At 43.4% G+C, this 8,575-nt stretch overlaps 1 long non-coding RNA gene across 1 annotated transcript; it reads left to right on the top strand.

Moving 5' to 3' along the window:
* Positions 1–18: 18 nt before the first annotated feature.
* On the top strand, positions 19–7,968 carry LOC130249037 (uncharacterized). The gene is made up of 3 exons (XR_008839726.1): positions 19–100; positions 683–845; positions 1,251–7,968. It is a non-coding gene; the product is annotated as an uncharacterized LOC130249037 (long non-coding RNA).
* The last annotated feature ends 607 nt before the right edge of the window (positions 7,969–8,575 follow it).

Below are 8,575 nucleotides of genomic sequence, written 5' to 3'. Positions count from 1 at the left end.
TGCGCGCCCCGGCAGCGCCCCGCCCAGCGCAGCGGGGCGGAGAGACGCGCCCGCCGCGGTCAATGGGGAAGGCGGGCTGGCTGCTGGGCGCCGACTCTAGGTGAGCCCCGGGGGCGGGGGAAGGCCGGAGAGGCGGGCGTGCCGCGGAGAGCAGCGCTGGGGCCGCGCCGAGGTGGCGGGGTGCGCACGGCAGGGTGCAGAGTGGGGAGGGCAGGATGTGCCGCGCCGCCATCGCCGCGGCCGTGCCCCGGCCGCCCCTCCTGACATGGCGCCGGGACAGCCAGGCTGGGCATGGGCACGGGCATGGGCATGGGCATGGGCATGGGCATGGGGATGGAGCTGGGGATAGAGCTGGGGCGCTCCTGTTTCCCCCGGGATGAGGAGGAGCAGCCGCGATCCCGGGCCGAGCGGCCCCTCGGGGGCTCCGCTGTCCCCGTGTCCCCAGGGCCATCTCCCGGAACGTCGGCGTCCCCGGGGCTTTAGGGGAAAAGCTGGCGGCTGGCACCGGCCATCTCGGGAATGAAAGGGGAAAAGTGTGGGAAAAGCGGCCTCGGGAGTCGAAGGGCAAGTTCAGGTTTTAAACAGCAGCTTGTTAGTGCTTGGGAGCTCAAGCGTGTGATAAGAAATACACGGCCTTTTCTATTTTCCCCTTGTCTTCGTATGTCATTTTGGATTTGTCAAGGATGAGAAGAAGAGAATTCACAACACAGAATTCGTATGAGCCAAATTGCTATGCCGGCAGAGCAGGGAAGAGATTCTGGATCCGCCTCTTAGAAGGAGGGCAGCCCGGGATGAATGCAGGCTTATGCAATAGAGCAGCCAGACTGCTGTGCTTAAAACACCGAGTTAGTGTTGGGAACACACACTTTATCTGTCAGAGTGAGGCTTTTCCAAATGACTTGTTCTGATGCACACTTGGCACTGAATGGGATAAAAGAGAGCCCAGGGACTGAGTCCATCAGAGTTGCTTTTCGAAAGAGACATTAGGTACATAGAGTGTATGACATTTGTTAATGTCTTTCAGCACCTGCTTGGTGGTTGAGAGTTTCATTTTCAGGGCTAGAATAAAAATGCTTTAGTGGCAAACACATTTGCATGAAGAAAATTGCATAACACCACCACTTACTATCTCTGAGCACAAAATTAATGAATTTCCTAGAGACTAGGCTAAATTAAATTGACTTAGGTATTCTACTTAATGTAACAGACCCTAAATCTCGATCTATTTTCTTTTCTTGTTTATTTTGTAGGACACAGATGACATTGGGATGAGAGGGGACACTTGCCACAAGCAGCTCACAAAAATAATAGACACTTGTTAAAATTAAACACTTGGACCTTTTCCTTCTAAAGCAAGGGACTTTGTGGATTGTAGCACAAGAATTCAACTTCATTCTTTAAATGTCTAAGCTTCACCCTGACAGTGGATGCCACAAAGACAGCAAGGCTGTCAGTATACTTAGTGAAATATTTTTAGTCCCAGTTTTAAATCAGAAAAACAAAATGGCAGCAAACTCTGAGAAGGTGAATTAATTACTACACAAAGTGTAAAAGTTTGGTTGAAGTATGAAATAATGAAATTTTGTTGAATAAATCCTCACCAAATGTTTGTCAAAATTTCTGCTGAATGATTGTTCTAAGTCATTTGTTTCCTCCAAACACATATCTGCTTTGTTCTTAGGTTAGATTAGTTTCCTTAAACCCTACAAACATGCAGTATCATTTGGACTAGTACAGAACAGAATTGGTCTGGATTTTTTCCTTAATCTGAGTTTTCTCTAGGTTTTGGAAATTTGTGTTTTTTATTGCTGCCATAGCATGAGGTGTCTTCAGAACCTTTCCTAGAGAGTTTCTGTGCAGATGGGTAAATATTTCCTGTTGAGACTTGTGGGCTGCTGAGATGTAGTACAGACATTCTTTTTTTGGTGAAAAAGAAAATGTACAGTTAATCATGGCCTTGCATTCTAGGAAGCATCTCAGACCATGACAGAAGCGTTTTCTGTAGTTTTCCTTTAACTACAAAGTTTTAGTTACTGAATTTCCCAACAATAAAAGTCTATTCCTATTGCTGAAAGAGGTTAGATACTATTCTGATGTAATGCAGATGATTTCTTCCTGTGTTCCTTGGGTCTGCCTCAGTGTCTGGAGATTTGTTGTTATTAGGCTGCCACAGGGGCATTTGGAAGGCTGTTTAAGGCATGTTTTGAAAGCAGGCAGTGTGAATTACAATGCAGTAGGCAGGATGCACAAGTATCACCTGTGTAACTACAGAAAGTTACACACATCACAGAGAAGTACTGTTGCAAAGAGGGGGAAGTGCTCTCCTCAATATTTTTCTTAGCAGGAGTATGTCCTCTTTCTGAGTGATGCCTGGAAAAGAAGCATTTGGATGGTAGAATTTCCCCAACCTTCTCTTCATTCTGGTGGTAGAATAGTGATAATAGGGTCACCAGAGGCTGAAGTTGAGAGGCTAAAATATCTGAATGAGCCATCATTTTTTATAGATTCACTGCAGCTATGTGGCTTGTGCAGGTAGATTTAAAACAGAACTAGAAGGCCAGCAAAGAATACCTCTTAGAAAATCAGTGACTGCAGCTAGTATTTTAAAACTTTCCAAAATACTTTTCAAAAAAATACAGCTGCCTGTAAGGCCTTTAAATGGTAATATTCCTCTTTATCGTTCTCCTAGTCTATGATAACTGCTTATTTATTACTTTTCTCGTTTTTTTTCCTCAAACCTTCCTTAGCCTAGACCTGCCCAGGCAGTGTGAACTTCCTCATGTGAGCTGCTGGCTGATTTTGAATATCCATTCACCTCCGAGCTGGTTGAGGCTGCTCTCTGTCTTGCTGGATCAGACTCTTGGCTCATCTTTCATAACTGCCAAGGTCTTTCATAACCTCTGATCTTTCATAACCCCAAATGCTCGCCAGTTCCTCTCACATGCCTTTCGTAACCTACACACACGCCACGTGTTTAATCTCGTCCTTTTGGAATAGGCCCATCCTGATGAACCTGAAATACAAGTGTTTCTTGGGTGCTTTGTCTGCCTCAATCCTCCTGAGCCCCAGTCAGATTTGTGTGGATGTCAGATTTCCTTCCCTGAGACAATGAATGCTCAGTGGAGGGGAAAACCTGTTCTCTCTGACCTCAGAGGAGAAAAGGGAGCCTGGTCATGGATTTCCTTCTCTCCCGGGGTGTGAAGCCCTAATTGCCTTATAGGTGTGGCTCAGCTGGGGGTGGCAGTCTCCTTCCCTTCCTGTCCTAAGCCTCAGCTGCTCCGTGTGCCCCAGGGGTCCCCACTGCTGTCTGCTCAGAGCAAAACCCAGCGTCACTCGCTGGGGAATTGGTTTAATTCTGCCTCAGCAGACAGCTTGCCATTCTCTACTCCGACAGTGATTGCAGGCTGCAGTGATGCAATAAAATAGGTTGGAGTTTTGCAGAGAGAGGGTGACCTTGCTGGATCTACCCGTCCTCAAATGCCTTCCAGTGCACTTCACGGGTTTGATGGATCTTTGTCACTTCATGGGTTTGATGGATGATCTCCTAACGGAATAAAATGAAAGGACAAGTGTATAACAGCTTTAATATAAACAGAGGGACAAAAAAAAAGAGGAAGAAATCTTTTGCAATTATTAGCCTAAGTGTGAGTGTTTCCTCGGTGTGACAGCCAGAGGCTTGCTGCTGTGCTGTTATTAAAGTGCACTTCAGTGGGAATCCATCCAGATGGCTTTTTTACCCAGCATAGGATTATATTGGATTAGTCATATAAAATTGTTGTTTACCATCTCTAGCCCTTTTCCCCAGAGCTTTTATCAGGAATCTCACAAAGCATGTAGTTTGAGCTTGCCTTTAAGAGGGAACCCAGATGAGCAAACTGCTCATCTGTGCAAACTGCTTTCATTTGTGCAAACTGCTACAATGCTGTAGTTTAATGTAATCCTAATGTTGCAATGAGAGATTTTATACCTGATAAAAGAGGCTGTTTGGCCCAGAGTTTCCTTTTGCCTACAAGAAGGGAAGTTAGATTGTAAGGAGATGCTCTTTCTTGTTGCTGGACTGCCCAGAAGAGCTGTGTTGATCTCACTTCTGCTCCATGAGAGACAATCAGGAATTCTGAACACTGGCACCGTTTTTCATGATGCTTACTAATGTGGAATTTAAGGCATGATGCTTGATTAATGCACTGTTCTGAGTGGTGTATGAGACATTTCCTGTGCTCTCTTTCTGTCCTGCAGAGCCATACTCTTTACCATCTTTCTTCTCTGTGTCCAGGGATCACTGCTTAGGCACTGTCCACATCTTCCCTCCTGCCACAAACTAACAAACTGTCTTAAACATGCAGTGCAAGGCTCTCCCTTTAGATCTACCCTGGGGATTTGTTATAACAAGGAAATTTTTTTTCACTTCAAGACAGATAGCTCTACTGGTAAAATGGCATCCTTCAATTTTCTCTGGAGTTTTCAGACTGGCTCTGCCATCCTGGGAAATCTTCCTTTCCAGGAAGTATGGCTGCAAGAAATTTCCTGAGGTGTGAGTGCTTTGATCCTAGACTGAGAGATGATTTTCTTCTCTGTAGGGGGTTCTGTCACAAGGTAATACAGTCCCAAGCTGTTATTCTTTTCTCTAGACCACGACTGTGGTTGTGAAATAAAGAGGTAGTTTTCCCTGGCTTTGAAGGGAGAAGCAGCAGTCTGCCACATGCATGTCAGTATTGTTTTTTGATCCACTGAAAACACTGAACATTATCCACTGAAAACAACCTAGTGTTATAACTTGATGTTTCTATCACTGAAGGGGATACAGAACTTCTGCCAGTATGCTATGACAGGGATGCATGTAGCCTAGTTTGATTTGATAAATATTGCTTCTGGTTTTGTCAGCATTAAGATTAAATTTACTTTCTTATATATTACAAGAAAGTATTTTTTTTGTTACCAGTTCTGAAAATGGTCCTCTGTAATCCAGTCATGTCTTTTTCTCTTGATATGCAGGAAATGTTCATGAACTGAATGCTTTTGCTTTTAGCCAAAGTGGCTGTGCTGAGGCTTGGGAAAGCCAGACTGCTTCTCTCTGTTTCAGGGAAGGCTCCTGAAAACAAACAGGATTATTACTCTGTGACCAAAGATCTAAGCAAGATGGGGAAAGGGCCATTTTCCCACGTTGGCCATTATGTTCAAGGTTGTTCCATGATTTTTCAACTCACCACAGAGTTGACAGCCTCAACTGTGCCACAAAACATACCAAGCAGAAAAATCACAGAAGTCATGACATCTTCCAGCCTGAAAGGGACTCAGGAAGAAGCCACTGCTGACACAGAGGGTGGATGGAATAAAAGAGATTAATTTGGGGCAGGTGAAATTTGTACATGGTTAACAAAGGCATGTAGATATTCATAGGAAACTTTTAATTCCTGTAAAATCAGATGAAGATGGTAGCTCTCTCTGAGGGTTGAGAGGACACGTACTGACCTTTAATCCATGTAGAAAAAAAGGCCATACTTGGGAGTTATTGTAGGGTTGCATCAAGTAAACCCATTCTTATATATTTTCTGACAAATCAATTATTTTGGTGCACATGGAGCTGAAAAAGAGTGAAATGGGTCACATTCTTGCTGTTTGGCAGCAAGTAGGAGGCTCAGCACCACTGGAATCAATGATATTTTCATTTGTGTGAGCCAGCATGAATTGTGTCTTTGTTCACACAAACTACATTAAAACAAAAATGCAAGGAAAAAAGATTGTGTTCCATAAATGAGCTGAATAATAGTGTAGGGAAATGTTTCTGCTGTCATTGTTTACAGTGGAAAGTATCTTAGTGGCATTTCATACATTCACAGCCACTGAGAAGTTTTTTAAAATAATGTATTGTTAGGAAAATTAATGTATTTTTGGAAAATTAACTTGTTTCCTAATCAAGTACACATCAGTCTTTTATGATTTATACAAACAATAGGGTTTTTGTATACACATAGGCTAACATTAACTTTTTGATTTTCAAAATCTGATGTCCAGTGCTACGCACCAGTCTTCAGCCAATTTTACAAATTGACGGAATATCTTTCATTTGGAAGAATGGATGCTTGTTTTGAAGTGGAGCCTCTCAAAATCAATGGTGTTTTTGAAGATGATTGAACCATGATTAAACCAACAAGGGCTTCAGCTGTAGCTTTTCCCAAGAATTTCAAGATACAAATAGGGTTTTTTTGGGGTGTCATTTGGATAGATCAGTGCTTGTTTGACAAAATCTGCATCTTACACAAACTCCTTACAGGTCTAGCTGCATAGCTGAGAAACCTGGCTGTTGTCTGCTTCCTCCATCTGTCTTCAACTCCCCTGCCAGGCATGGAAAAGTGGAAAAGAAGCAGGCTGCATGGCTCACTTTCTAGGTCAGAAATCAGGAATTTTTATTTCCCTTCTAGCTCTGTTGGTCTATTTCCCAACTTTTTTGTGTTATACTGCTAACAAGTTTTTGAGTTTTGAAAACACTTGGCTCTTAAAAACATACCTGCATTGTCAACTCCTGGGTAAGCAGGAAAGCAGCAGTGTGCCCAGAACTGGTTGTTGTGTTGCTGGAAGAGCTGGGGAAACTGGGTCTTCAGGTTTCACACATGAAAATCACAGAATGGGTCAGATTGGAAGGGACCACAGTCATCTGGTCCAGCCTCCCTGCTCAGCAAGGGTCATCCCAGAGCACATCAGGATTGTGTCCAGATGGTTTGTGAATATCTCCAGTGAGGAAGACTCTGCAACCTCTCTGGGCAATCTGTTACAGTGCACAGTTTCCCACACAGTAAAGTTCTCTCTCATATGCAGGTGGAACTTCCTGTGCATCAGTTTCTGTTGCCACTTGTCCTATTGCTTGGCACCACTGAGAATATCCCAGACACTTCTGCTTTAAATATTCATACTCATTGATGGGGTCCCCTCTCACTCATCTCTTAAAGCAGAACAGGCCCAGCTGCCTCAGCCTTTCAAGTGACCCAAGACTCATCATGGGCTTGTTTTCTCTGCTATTTCTGACCTAAGTGGGTCTCTGAGTGCTGCCTAGTGCTGCCTTTTCTATCCGTGTTTGGTTTCTGCAGAAATCCTGAATTAATCCATCTGGGCTTTTTGTTTTACTTCTACACCCACAGTATTTGAAAAACCCTGAACAATCCAAACCAAAAGCAAACACCTGGGTACCACAGGAATGTTAAGTCCTATTGAGCCTTGCACATACTTTGTACAGTATTATTCCTTGTTATTCAAGTGGTTTTGTCTTATATGGTACAAAGTGATTATGACTACTGATGTTTCCAGTATTGAGGAAACAACTGTTATCCTACTTGTACTATCTACAGTGAGATACTGGTATGCAGGATATGCACTGGATTCCACTGTGCTGATCTCTCTCCACTGCACTCTTACCCCTCAGCTTCTCTGTGCCACTGGAAAAATTATTTCTTAAGTAATTTTACAAAGTTTTGCAAAATATCAGAATCTCTATTATATCAGAGTGTGTTTTCTTCTAAATCAATAACACAGATTCATTGAAATGGTGGCCTGGAAGGGATTTTTTGTCTACTTGCTCTGTGTTACTGTGCACGTTAGGTGTACCTGTATTCAAAGTCATGCCTTATCACTCTCTGATGTGTTTATTAAAATATATAGTGAGGAAGAACTACATGTATTTTTCTCTTTGATATCAAGAAATTTTCCCTCCCATCCAGTTGAAGGGATGAGAAATGTCTACTCTGTTAGACAGTAATTTTATTTGTGCTCATTCTCTGGAAGACACAAGAAACAATTACTACTGCCCTTTACAATAACCAACAACAAAGTCAGTTAAAATTATTCTGATTGCAACACCCCCTGATATGCTGTATTTTCTTCTGTATGTAATTTTTATTACTGTTTTACAGACTCCTCAGGACCTCATGTGAGATGTTGTTTATGTTGGATAAACCAGAATAAAACTGAGTAACTGCATCTCAGGGTATTGCTACTTCAACTGAAAATGGAATTTCCCTTTCCCTACAGCACCATTGCATTGGTGGCTGGTACTATCCCTCCCAAGTTTATTTTTTCCTTGCTGCCACTGTAGCTACTTACATCAGCTGTCCTTTTACCAAGAAGTGACCTCGTGGTTTCCACAGTATGAACTGTCCATTGCTAATTCATTCCAGGTTAGTTGCTGATTGAAGTAGTACTTTTGATGCCAGGCAATTTGGAGTCAAAGTGATTTATCACAGGCTCCAGCAATTAGCAGTGTTGGGTGGCTGCTTCTATGGAACCAATACAGGCAGGACTCCTGGCAGCAGGTAACACCACGGGCAAGTCCTTCCCTCACATGCACTCTCAGGTTGCTGACAGCCTCAGAGCTGGGATCTTGTGTCCATTCATCTCAGCACAGTGAAGGCTGAGCTGAATATAGACAAGGCTTTCACCTTTCACTGTGACACCTGTGTGAAGTTCAAGAAGTTGACTGGATGGGTTACTGGGTTGAGAGTGGAGGAGAGCTGCTGATTGTGCCCTGGAGCCAGAGGTGTGTGACACTTCCCTTAATATGATTACAGCTCCAGTTCCTGCTTGCAGC

The sequence above is a fragment of the Oenanthe melanoleuca genome, chromosome 2 (assembly GCF_029582105.1).
Source record: "Oenanthe melanoleuca isolate GR-GAL-2019-014 chromosome 2, OMel1.0, whole genome shotgun sequence".
Classification (NCBI taxonomy): domain Eukaryota; kingdom Metazoa; phylum Chordata; class Aves; order Passeriformes; family Muscicapidae; genus Oenanthe; species Oenanthe melanoleuca.
Note: the sequence above shows the minus strand (reverse complement) of the source record. Positions and strands in the feature narration are given on the sequence as shown.